Source organism: Aedes aegypti, chromosome 2 (assembly GCF_002204515.2).
Source record: "Aedes aegypti strain LVP_AGWG chromosome 2, AaegL5.0 Primary Assembly, whole genome shotgun sequence".
In the NCBI taxonomy this organism is placed as follows: Eukaryota; Metazoa; Arthropoda; class Insecta; order Diptera; family Culicidae; genus Aedes; species Aedes aegypti.
Window position 1 is genome coordinate 209,015,191 of NC_035108.1, and position 13,270 is coordinate 209,028,460.

General features: G+C 41.9%; 1 long non-coding RNA gene across 1 annotated transcript; it reads left to right on the top strand.

The window, feature by feature from the left end:
* Nucleotides 1–638: 638 nt before the first annotated feature.
* Nucleotides 639–4,160, top strand: LOC110675525. Its single transcript, XR_002499573.1, has 2 exons — nucleotides 639–677; nucleotides 3,605–4,160. It is a non-coding gene; the product is annotated as an uncharacterized LOC110675525 (long non-coding RNA).
* The last annotated feature ends 9,110 nt before the right edge of the window (nucleotides 4,161–13,270 follow it).

The following is a 13,270-nucleotide window of genomic DNA, read 5'->3' on the forward strand; positions in this document are numbered from 1 at the left end:
TAAATTGCAAGCAGAATTCTGCACTTTCGGAACTTTTAAAAACACTGCTGTTCGTGACAGAATTTTGGCCGGGCTAAGAGACAATTCTTTACGTCAGAGGCTATTAACTGAAGAAAATTTAACCCTAGAATCCGCGGAGAAAATTATAGCTACGTGGGAGTTAGCAGGTACAAACAATAGAAATCTTACGGGTACAGCAGTAGGTTTGGAAAGTATTGCTTATCTGAGAAATCAAGGACGAGGACCGATTGGTTCCAGTCTAAATAGGCTCGCGAACACTTTCCAGATGGCGCATAACAGCAATTCAATGACGACGCAAAATGGTTCCTATAGAGGGCCAGTGAAAAACAGACTTGGATTTAGGGCAACTGAACGAGAAAATTCAGGAGAGAGATACAAGGATAGGAGATTTAGTGCTTATAAAAACGATCAATATAAATCTAGGGATTGGAGAAAGGAGGATAATAGGCAACGGCAAAATTATGCGGATATTATATGCAGCTTTTGTGGCGTAAAAGGGCATGTTAAGCGGAAATGCTTCAAGCTTAAAAATATGAGGAGAGATACAATAAATTTGGTGGACGATGTTGATACCGGACGTAATGTAGATTGTCAGATGAGTAATCTAATGAATAGGATGCGAACGGACGAGTCTGATGACGAGGAAAATAACTCAGGTGATTTACAATGCATGATGGTGTCCTCAATTAACAAAATTAACGATCCATGCTTGGTTGAAGTAACAATAGAAAATAAAAACTTAGTTATGGAAATTGATTGTGGTTCTTCTGTGACAGTTATGAGTAAGGACAAATATTTTACTCATTTCAAAAATCCTTTATCCAAGTATGATAAACAGTTGATAGTTGTCAATGGTGAAAAGCTGAAAGTTGAAGGGGAAGCAAATGTTTCAGTTGAATTTAAATGTGTGAAAGCTCAACTACAATTATTAGTACTTAATTGTAGTAATGACTTTTTTCCACTAATGGGACGAACTTGGTTAGATGTTTTTTTCAAAGAGTGGAGACAATTTTTCTCAAATTCCTTAACTGTAAATAACATGACGACGGAAACTGAAAGGGAAGCGATGGAGATCAAGGAGAAATTTCCTAATGTTTTTTTGAAAGATTTTTCTACTCCTATTAAGGGATTCCAAGCGGATTTAGTGATGAAATCAGATGAACCCATTTTCAAAAAAGCGTATGATGTTCCCTACCGCTTAAAAGATAAAGTTATAAACTATTTGGAACGTTTGGAAAAGGAAAAAGTAATTACTCCTATTGAAACTAGCCTATGGGCATCTCCGGTGATTATTGTCATTAAAAAGAACAACGAAATAAGATTGGTCATTGATTGCAAAGTGTCCATTAATAAGGTTATTATCCCTAATACTTACCCTTTGCCAGTTGCTCAAGACCTTTTCGCTGGTTTAGCGGGATGCAAAGTATTCTGTGCTCTAGATTTGGAGGGCGCTTACACCCAGCTAGAGTTAACAGAAAAGTCAAAGCGTTTCATGGTCATTAATACAATTAAAGGGCTTTATACTTATAATAGACTGCCTCAAGGAGCAACATCGAGTGCATCTATATTCCAACAAATTATGGACAAAGTTTTGGAGGGCATTGAATACGTGTATGTTTATCTCGATGACGTTCTTATAGCTGGTAGAAATTTAAATGAATGCAAAGATCGATTATTGATGGTACTGAATATATTAGCAAATGCAAATATAAAAATTAACTGGGAAAAGTGCAAATTTTTCGTTTCACAATTACCCTATTTGGGGCACATCATAAGCGAAAAAGGTTTGTTACCGTGTGAGGAGAAAATTTCTACCATTCAAAAGGCAAAAGTGCCGAGAAACGTTACGGAATTAAAATCGTTTTTGGGTTTAATAAACTATTACAACAAATTCATTCCGCACTTGTCGTCAAAGCTCTACCTTTTGTATAAACTTCTAAAGAATGATGTGAAATTTATTTGGGATGAAAATTGCGAAAAAGCATTTGAAGAAGCAAAAACTGCATTATTGAATACACAATTTCTAGAGTTTTACGATCCTAAAAAGGCAATAATTGTTGTGGCCGATGCATCAGGATATGGCCTTGGAGGAGTTATTGCACATGTGGTCCAGGGCATAGAAAAGCCCATATGTTTTACATCTTTTACGTTGAATGACGCACAAAAATCGTATCCTATTCTCCATCTTGAAGCTTTAGCTCTTGTTTGCACCATAAAGAAATTTCATAAATATTTATATGGCCAGCACTTTACTGTTTATACGGACCATAAGCCCTTAGTGGGAATTTTCGGTAAATCTGGAAAACACTCAATATTTGTTACTAGGATTCAAAGATACATACTTGAATTGTCAATTTATGATTATGATATTGTATACAGGCCATCGGCTAAAATGGGAAATGCAGATTTTTGCTCCAGATTTCCTTTAGAACAGAGTGTTCCGGCAGAATATGACACCGATGTTGTGAGAAGCATTAATTTTGGTAAGGAACTACCTATGGATCATAAGAAAATAGCAGAGTTGACAAAGGTTGATAAGTATCTGCAAAATATAATTTACTATTTGAAAAATGGCTGGCCAAAGAGATTAGAAAAACAGTTCATAGATGTTCATTCAAATCAACAAGAGCTAGAAATTGTTGATGAGTGTCTATTGTATCAGGATAGGGTAATAGTACCACAACAAATGCACAGTGAAATTTTGAAACTGTTGCATGCAAATCATTCTGGAACTGTCAAGATGAAGCAGCTGGCAAGACGTACAGTATATTGGTATGGAATCAACAAAGACATAGAAAATTTAGTAAGTAAATGTGATGCTTGTAATGGTATGGCAGCAAATATGAAACCTAAAGCTACATTTCAATGGACCCCTACCTTAAGACCGTTCAGTAGAATCCATCTTGATTTTTTTTACTTTCAGCATGAAACGTTCTTGTTGATAGTTGACAGCTTTTCCAAATGGCTAGAAGTGGAAAAGATGAACAAAGGCACGGATGCTGGAAGAGTCTTGAAAGTTTTAGTTGAATTTTTTGCGCGGTACGGTTTGCCAGATGTTTTGGTATCGGACAATGGTCCCCCATTCAATTCTATTAATTTTGTACAATTTCTAGAAAGGCAGGGAATAGTGGTGTTGAAAAGTCCTCCATACAACCCTGCTAGCAACGGGCAAGCTGAAAGACTGGTCAGAACAGTTAAAGACGTTTTAAAAAAATTCCTATTGGATAAGGATTATTTAGATATGGATCTGGGGGATCAGATAAATTTATTTTTGTTCAATTATAGAAACAATTGCTTGACGGAGGATGGACGTTTTCCATCAGAAAATATTTTCTCGTTTGTACCTAAACAACTTATTGACCTAATTAATCCTAAGAAACATTACAAGCGACAAATGTCCCAACCACACGCTATAACTAATGATAACTGTCTAATTTCTAATTTTAATGCTGATTTGGCAAACGATCCCATTAACAATCTAATGGAGGGAGAGGAAGTATGGTGCAAGAATCATAACCCCCATGTTCCAGCAAGATGGATCAAAGGACATTTTGTTAAAAGATTCTCTAAAAATACATTCCAGATTATGATTGGAAGCGTGCCAACTACGCTACATCGAAACCAACTTAGATTACCGAAACGTTCGGAATCTCCTATCCGGCCAATGATAACTACGTCGATCGAAAGGACACGAAGCCCAATGAATCATCGAGATGGCAGTTCGGGGGGTGCCAGGAGAAGTCCTGCAGCCGCTGAGCAGCCGAGAAGAAAACGTAAAAGTGTGTTATCTTCCGAAATAGTATCGACGGAACCTCGGAGATCCAAAAGAGTGCGGAAGGAAAATTTTGACAAAGACTATGTTTATAACTGAATTTGTTACATGTATTTTAGAACAAATGTTCTTTCGAAGTTAATTGAATCAAAAATTCAGTCGAATTATATTGAATGGTACACTCAAACATCGAATTCTGAATTGGTGATTATTATATAAGAAGAAGAAGCTAAGATTTCATTTTAAGTGTATTTTAGTTCTTAAGGAGGAAGAGCTGTGGTATCCCTGTCCAATGACAGAGATGGCGAACAAAGGTTCGATCTCACTCAAATCACATGTAATGCGTGTAACGCCATCAAACGATTTAAAACTGAAAATAAACACGTAGATGAAGTCTTTCTACGTTCAGATAGCTAACTATAAACATCTTGAAACACTCAGTATTATTCTCCGAAAGTCTGGTTCCCGATCATTACAGTTTCATACAGATGTATCATCAAATATATAAGTACTATTTATACAGCAAACAATGCAAATATTTTGATATTTCAAATGCCTGGGATACGTTTTTCTGAAATTATCAATAGGCCTCTGCACTGTTTTGATTTTGTATGGGATTTTGCCTTGTTGTTTACAAATTTCACGAAAGAGTGAAGGTGAAGATGAATCGAAGCCAAACTTCAAATTTTCAAGAGCACAAATCTGGAGAACCAAACATCCGTTTAAGGGGACACGGGAGACCGTGTTATTTTCCCTATCTTTTGTCTCTATTATCATCAAAACTTTGCCGAAGCAAATCTCGAGTTTTAGTGAACCGATGAAGCTGAAAATTTAATCGATTGTGCACCACATATATAGAATATAGTGATAAATTTTTCACAACCATATATGGAGTGGTACTTGAGATCTGCTTTTTCAAATGGATAGGATGATTATAATGACGTCCCGTGCGGCCTTAAGCTGAAAATTTAATCGATTGGTCACTCGCTGGTGGTGACCAATCGATTAAGTTTTCAGCTTAAACGGATGCTTGATTCTCCAGATTTGTGCTCTTGAAAATTTGAAGTTTGGCTTCGATTCATTTTCACCTTAAGATAATGGTAACCTACACAACTCCCATCTATTGCCACCGGCCTTGATATCACGACATGCATCATCTATAATTTAACAGGTCATATTTGTGGTCATATATATCGAATAAATATAATTAAAACGAAAGGCAACGCCTGAGTTTTTCTCTTGGAAGTTCTAGGAAACACTTCTGTGACCATCAAATAGCTATGTTTTGATCATTTTGTTATATATTAAGGCACATTTTATTCCACAATCACGGATGTCCGGGTTTTGAAACAGCTGATAATCATGCTTCGTATTCCGGACACTGGCATTTAACTAAAAATAATGGAATTTTATCGCTTTTATCCAGTAAATTTCACTAGGTTATGATGAAAATACACTTTTCTCGTTATATTTATCACTTTTTTCGGAAACAAAACACTGGCTATCAAAACTCTGGGCTTGACACGCAAATAATTTTTGTTTTTATTTTTTGAAGCCTAATACGATGAATTCATATTTGCAATGAACTTTAAAAATAAAAAAAATCGACCTATGAAATAATATTACAGTTACACTTACTAAAACATTACAAAATATAAGACAATGTGCAAGGTGTCTGTTTTCGAAGCGTCCGCCAATTCTATGAAAACGGTATCGTCTAGGGTACTTGTTCCCTTAGTTGTGGGTGTTCCTTTTCAGTGCCGTTTTCACTGATTTTATTACATTAGCCACACAACTAACACTTCCAATCGACGTATTGGCTTGTTGATACACGGAATAGTTGAAAAGAGCGTTCAAATTGCTTTAAAACTGATGAAATATCACTAAAATTGCTAAAACTTTTCATATTTGCACCAATAGTTGCGGTAAAGCGTTCCTATAGTGGAGGATCCCATATAGGGACACAAATTAAAAATATACCACAACTAAAGGAACAGTGTACTAATAGTGGAGGTATTATTTTTCACTGAAATGCCTTGGATTACTGCGATGAAATCATTTTACTCATTAAGTCAATGGTCGTTACTTCCCGTTACAAAATTAACAAGTACATTGATAGCGCTTCTTGAATTTAGGCGGTTAAATGAAGTTCAATACGGGGCCTTCCTTAGCCGAATGGTTAGAGTCCGCGGCTACAAAGCAATGCCATGCTGAAGGTATCTGGGTTCGATTCTCAGTCGGTCCAGGATCTTTTCGTAATGGAAATTTCCTTGACTTCCCAGGGCATAGAGTATTATCGTACCTGCCACACGATATACGAATGCGAAAATGGCAACTTTGGCAAAAAAAGCTCTCAGTTAATAACAGTCGTCAACAACGCAGATCAATACAACATTTGTACGGTGTCTCTGCGACTACTCGCTTTGCCCAATTGGCGGTTGAAGATTTCGCCGGGCGGGTTTTGGACAGCTTTCTGTGCGACGACGCATACTTCCCTTGGGCTGGCCTCGCGTCAGAGCCGTATTGAACCTTTTCAGGACGCTCATGTGCACTTCGTTGCTCTACGACGACTCGTTCTCCGCTGCTGCTGTTCGAGCTCTCCTGGTTGATCAGTTGGATGCCGGAGTCGGTCCAGCGTTTCCGGTTGGAGGATGACTTCCGGTTCACTGGCGCCCAGACGACCCAAAACTGATTTGTGACGATCGATGCTACTCGGCCTAGTCCCCGACGGTGGAGCTAGCCTACTCCGGCTACGCGCTTCCTCATGCTTCGATACTGGCCGGTGAAGTGCCGAAGTTGGTCCAGCGATTCCGGTTGGAGGATGGCTTCCGGTTCACTGGCGCACCGACGACTCAAGCCGGTGATACGCTACGTACTACTCAGAGTAGTCCCCGGCGGTGGATCTATCTTACTCCGACGATGATTTCCTCGGCGGCAGAAGATCTCCCGAACCGATGCTATCCGGGAAGATGCCGAGGTCAGTCCTGCGATTCCGGTGGTGGGAAGCTTCTGGTTCACAGGCACCCCGACGATCATTTGCCGGTGCAACAACGCGATCTACTCAACTAGTCCCCGGCGGTGGACTTAGCCTACTCCGAAGCTGGCTGGGCAGATGCCGAGGTCGATCCTGCGATTCCAGTGGAGGGAAACTTCCGGTTCACAGGCGCCCCGACGACCATTTGCCGGTGCTATTTCGCGAAATACTCAGCTAGACCCCGGCGGTGGACTTAGCCTACTCCGACTCGACGTTGGTCGGCCAAGTGCCAGGGTCGGTTCTACAATTCCGGTTGGAGGATGGCTTCCGGTTTGCAGGCGCCCGACGAATATTAACCGATACTACGCTACGCCCGCTCTACTCGGTCTAGTCCCCGACGGAGGATCTAGCTTACTCCGATCGCGACCCGGAGCTCTCTGGTCTTCACGCCATCTCCTTTGCAGCAACGTCATAATCGCCGTTATTTCCCTGTTCACCGCATTCCAGGTGCTTTCATGCTGGCACATGTTCTGCACGATGTTGTCCGGATTTAGGACGCTTGCGGTTTCTGGCATCATCTCGCTTCGTACATCCCTGAATCGAGGGCAGTCGAATATTACATGCTCCGGTGTCTCCTCGATATTTGGATAGGCCGGACAATGTGGAGATTCTGCGTGTCCGAATCTGTGCAGATATTTCCGGAAGCATCCATGGCCTGACAGAAACTGGGTCAGAAAGGAGTTGACTTCTCCATGCTTTCTGGTCGTCCACACTGACACGTTAGGAATGAGCCTGTGGGTCCACCTTCCTTTCCCCGAGTTATTCCACTCCTGCTGCCACCTGGCCATTGTTTCCAATCTAATGGTATTCCTCACATTCCTAGTGTCCCTTTGCTGGTAACATGCGATGTCCTCAGCCAGAGTGATGCAGATGGGGATCATTCCGGCGATAACGCACACTAGTACGGTAGGCACTCGCCACCCGTATAGCCATGAGCCGGAACGTACTTGCCAGCTTATCTCGGTTACCAAGAAGCATGATCGGTGTTAGCAGCTTTCGCTGCCTTTTCGCAGGCATAGTCTACGTGGCTGTTGAAGTTTAGCCTGTCGTCGACCATTACTCCGAGATGCTTTAAAAAGCGCTTCGATGGGATTGCGTGCCCTCCGACGTTGATCTCCAACTGCTGAACCGCCTTGCAGTTGCTGACCAGCACCACCTCCGTTTTATGATGAGCCAACTGCAACTTGACTCCAGTCATCCACGATTGGTGTCTAGCGATTCCGCCGACAGCATCTGCACCTCCTCAGCAGTCTCACCAGTTATCGCAAGAACGACGTCATCTGCGAACCCGACGACCCAGACAACCAGAAATCGCATGAAAGTTCACGTTATAACTCGTTTATTCATACTAATTATATCAAACTCGCAAAACACCGTGGATAAACTCGTCAAATTGATGAGTTTCCTCGCATAAAACACTTCTTTTCTGAGTTCATTTGCACATTTTGTTTCGCCTCGTACACTCGTACAAAGTAAGTCGAATCAATTCGTAGCAGCTGTCAAATCAACATTTGTTATCATAAGTTAAGTCGCATAAGATCACAGGTTAGTTCGGTGGAATATTTAAACACTTGCATTGTATGTTATTATTCATCACATAATATATGCACGCATATCACCTCCACTTTTGTACGTAGAAAGCCGTTTCGCGACATCTTATAAGTGAAATTTTGCACATACAAAGCCTCCAGGTGATTTCGTTATGCGTACATTTTGGTTGTCTGGGGATCTCGACTCTATTCGGCAGTGACAAGGTTAGCACTTCATCATACATCATGTTCCACAATGTTGGACTAAGTATGGATCCCTGTGGAACTCCCGCCGTGACTTCAATTGACATCCGTCCCTGGTTTGTGTCGTAGACCAGTACCCGGTTCTGAAAGTAACTTTGCAGAACTTTACACAGATACCCGGGAACCCACATTCTGTGTAGGGCTGCGGCGATAGCCTCCCAAATGGCACTGTTGAACGCGTTCTTGACATCTATTGTTACCACTGCGCAGTATCGATTGCCTCCCAGACAACCAAAATTTACGTATAACGAAATCACCTGGAGGCTTTATATGTGCAAAATTTCACTTATAAGATGTCGCGAAAAGGCCTTCTACGTACAAAAGTGGAGGCGATATGCGTGCATGTATTATGTGATGAATAATAACATACAATGCGAGTGTATAAATATTCTACCGAACCAACCTGTGATCTTATGCGACTTAACTTATGATAACCAGAGTTGCTTAATATCAATCATATCAGCTGATGGCTGATGGTCTAAAACTATCACTATCACTTGCGAGCTATCAATATCACTTTGATTTGACAACCAATAGCAGTGATGTGACATCGCACTCTAGATCATAATCACTGCGGAATGAGTGACCACGTGGTAATTATCCATGCGATTACTGATCTTCAGTGACCAACAAATAGTTTCATTCTATCTGCAACACTGTCAAAAATATCGTACTGATAACTTGCCATTTAAACTGCTTAATTTAAGGCTGAACATAACCCATCAGTGATACCCATAGTCTATCGCCATCAATGCACTTGTGATGGAGTAGACAGCATGATGTTGATGTGATATAGATTGATCCGAATTGTATCGCAGTCGGCCTGTACAAATCAGCAAATTTGAAGCGTTGATAGTGACAGCGAGCAACTCTGATGATAACAAAAGTTGATTTGACAGCTGCTACGGATTGATGCGACTTACTTTGTACGAGTGTACGAGACAAAACAAAATGTATAAATGAACTCAGAAAAAAAGTGTTTTATGCGAGGAAACTCATCAAACTGACGAGTTTATCCACGGTGTTTTGCGGGTTTGATGTAATTAGTATGAATAAACGAGTTGTAACGTGAACTTTCATGCGATTTCTGGTTGTCTGGGCTCTCCTCTTCTGCTTGGACGCTTTCTCCGCGCACGCGATGACTGGCCGAATAGCATCCACCGTCAAAGTCTTTTTTACGGAATCCGAATTGCCTTTTCGACAATCTGATCTTGCCTTCCGTGTAGATCGTCAGCCTGCCGAGGATGACCTTCTCCAGAAGTTTGCCAAGAATATCCAGCAAGCATATTGGTCTATATGAGGCCGGATCTGCTGGCGGTTTTCCCGGTTTTGGCAGTAACACCAGCTTCTGCACCTTCCATCTGTCTGGGAAGCAGCCTTCCGCTAGACACTGTTGCAACGCTGTCCTGAATATGTCTGGGAACGCCAAGATTGCTGCCCTTAGCGCTACATTAGGGATACCATCTGGTCCGGGAGCTTTGTTCAGCTTCAATCCTTCCGCAACCGTTATCAGCTCGGCGATAGACACTTGTATACCGGCATTTTCTTCCTCTACGTCAGCGTTCGGTGTGGGTGGCCACGGGTTGGAGCATGTATAGGAAAGAGCCCGTTCACTATCGCCTTCAGTTTGTCGGGACACATTTCAGCTGGGGTAACTGGGCCCTTGATCTTCGCCATCACTACCCAATAGGCATTGCCCCAGGGATTTGGGTCAGCTTCCCGGCACAACTCCTTGTAGCAGTTCGTTTTACTCGTCGCTATTTCCCGTTTGAACGCGGCTCTGGCCAGTCCGTAGGTCACTTTACGTTCTTCCATGCTGGCATCGGATCTAGCTCTCTGCACGCTTCTTCTGGCTCTTAAGCAGGCTGCGCGAAGGATGCTGAGTCTGTCGTTCCACCAGTATGCAGGACGCCGTTGATTCCGTTGAGTTAATAGCTGTGGAAGTGCTCATTGAACACTAAGCTGAGAAGCAGGCTCTGTCCCAGTGAGGACGTTAATGCCAAGAAGAAGAAGAAGAAGAAACCCTCACCCCGCAAGTGACGATGGCGATAAGAACGCTTTCTACGCGCAGCTGGAACGTGAATACGACGGCTGCCCAAGCCATGATGTCAAAATCGTTATCGGAGATCTCAACACTCAGGTTGGCCAGGAGGAGGAATTTAGACCGATTATAGGGAAGTCCAGCGCTCACCATCTTACGAACGAAAACGGCCTTAGACTGATTGATTTCGTCGCCTCCAAAAACATGGCCATACGTAGTACCTACTTTCAGCACAGCCTCCCGTATCGGTATACCTGGAGAACACCCCAACAGACTGAATCGCAAATCGACCACATTTTGATTTATGGAAGACACTTCTCGGACATTATCGACGTCAGAACCTATCGCGGCGCAAACATCGATTCGGACCACTACCTTGTGACGGTTAAAGTGCGCCAACGACTCTCCGTTGTGAACAACATTCGGTACCGACGCCCGCCACGGTACAATCTAGAACGACTCAAGCTACCCGAAGTCTTAACTGATTACGCGCGAAGCCTTAAAGCAGCGTTGCCGGAAGAGGGAGAGCTCACCGAAGCCCCTCTTGAGGATTGCTAGAGTAGTCTCAAAGCAGCCATTAACAACGCAGCGGAAGGTGCCATGGGGTTCGTGGAAGGAAATCGACGGAACGGTTGGTTTGACGAGGAGTGTCAGACGGTTTTGAACGAGAAGAATGCAGTGCTGGCGATGATGCTGCAGCAGGCATTGCAGAATTTGCTCTCATTTGAGTATGAAGAACGATCAAAGCAAGTAAAGAAAAACATCCCATCTGTTGCGGTCCACGATCGTCATTGTATCGCAAGGTGTAACAAGTCTGATAAATGGAAGCAGCGAGCGAGAGCCCCAAAGAGAGAGAGAGCGATGATAAAATCCATTTTTATCGCTTGTTTACCGTTGGGGATAGGTGTTTTTCTTTACTGGCACGATATACAATCGCCGAGCTTCCGATAGCAATAGTGTCCCCCAGGCTTGGATCATGTTTAGAGGGGTTTTATCATGCACTACTATCCCTCAATCTGATCAAAGTTGTAGCAGTATACGATAAACAGTCTCTCATAATGTGCAGCATGTTATGATAGTTACAGAGAGCGATACGTGAGAGATTCTCTCAATTTTCTCAGGATTCAATCCCTGCACAATGGTCGGAAAAATAAGAAGTTTGGCCAAAACTAGTTTTATCACCTTAATCGATGAAATATGTAATCTGAATATGTTATTTGGCATTTTTATTGTTTCATAAGGGGTTATTCACACATTACGTAACTTATTTTTAAAAAGTTTTTTTTATTAGAAATGCAATCAAATTTGGCTGAAATCACACTGTTTGTTTGTATTTTAACGAGTTTGATCAAAATATGTATGAAGAGTGGTTAAATATATTTTTTATCAACTTTGTATGAAAAATATCGTCAAAATGTATGAAAATATTGAATTATTTAAATAGCTCTAACTTGCAAATCAGCAAATTTCTGCAAAAAATTTAAACGTTTTTTGTAAGATCTAAGGATGCATTTTAAAGTGCAATATTCGAAATGGCGGCGACATGACGCGACAAGAGTTGTTTTTCATGTTCAAAATCATCAAAATTACTAAAGTGTAATATTGAACAGTATTAAATCTTCAACAAAATATTTTTTTCCATCCTTATGCTCGATAAAAGTGTTGAACCATAAGCTTTCAGATAGTGCGTAACTTTGGGAAAATATTACATTTCTTAAATATGAATTTTGTACTCTATTTTATTGATACATTTTTCAATTTTTTGACTTCACTCAGTTTGACGTCATGAAAGTCAAAGAAATTCAAATTTTAGTTCAATTTCAATTGGGAATCATAATAATATAATACATGAGGTATATTTTAAAATGATAAAAACCATAAAAATCTCAAAAAAGTGTTTTGGTAGTTTTGGCCGCTCCTTCATATGGAGCCCGACCATTGTGCCCTGTGCTGCAGCAAGGCACCCGTAAAAACGTGGAACGATACAAACAGAAGAGAAGACAGCAAACCCATCTTTTCCGGGATAAAAAGCGCCGCCTGGAGGAGTTGGAGAGCGAAGAGATGGAGCAGCTGTATCGTTCTCAAGAAACTCGTAAGTTCTACAAGAAACTCAATGCATCCCGCAAAGGCTTTGTACCGCGAGCCGAAATGTGCCGGGATAAGGATGGAGGTATCTTGACGGACGAACGTGAGGTGATTAAAAGGTGGAAGCAGCACTACGATGAACACCTAAACGGCGCAGAGGAGGAAGACAGCAGGAGGCGGAGGAAGATCAAGACAGCGTCTATCGCCACTGACAAGCAGATTTGTGGGAAGTTATCAAGCCGGTTTTGTGGACGGGCGATCGACGACAGATCAAATCTTTATGTTGCGGCAGTCCAGAATCCCGCGGCATATCCAGAAAGTCGCCAAAGCTGGATGGGTACGATGGGCGGGACACGTTGTGAGAATGCCGGACAACAATCCCGCAAAAATGGTGTTCATCTCAAATCCGGCCGGTACAAGACAACGAGCTAGGTGGTTTGACCAAGTGAAGCAGGACCTTGGAAGTTTGGGGCGATCGAGATATTGGAGGTTAGCAGCCATGGACCGAGTTAGTTGGCGTAACA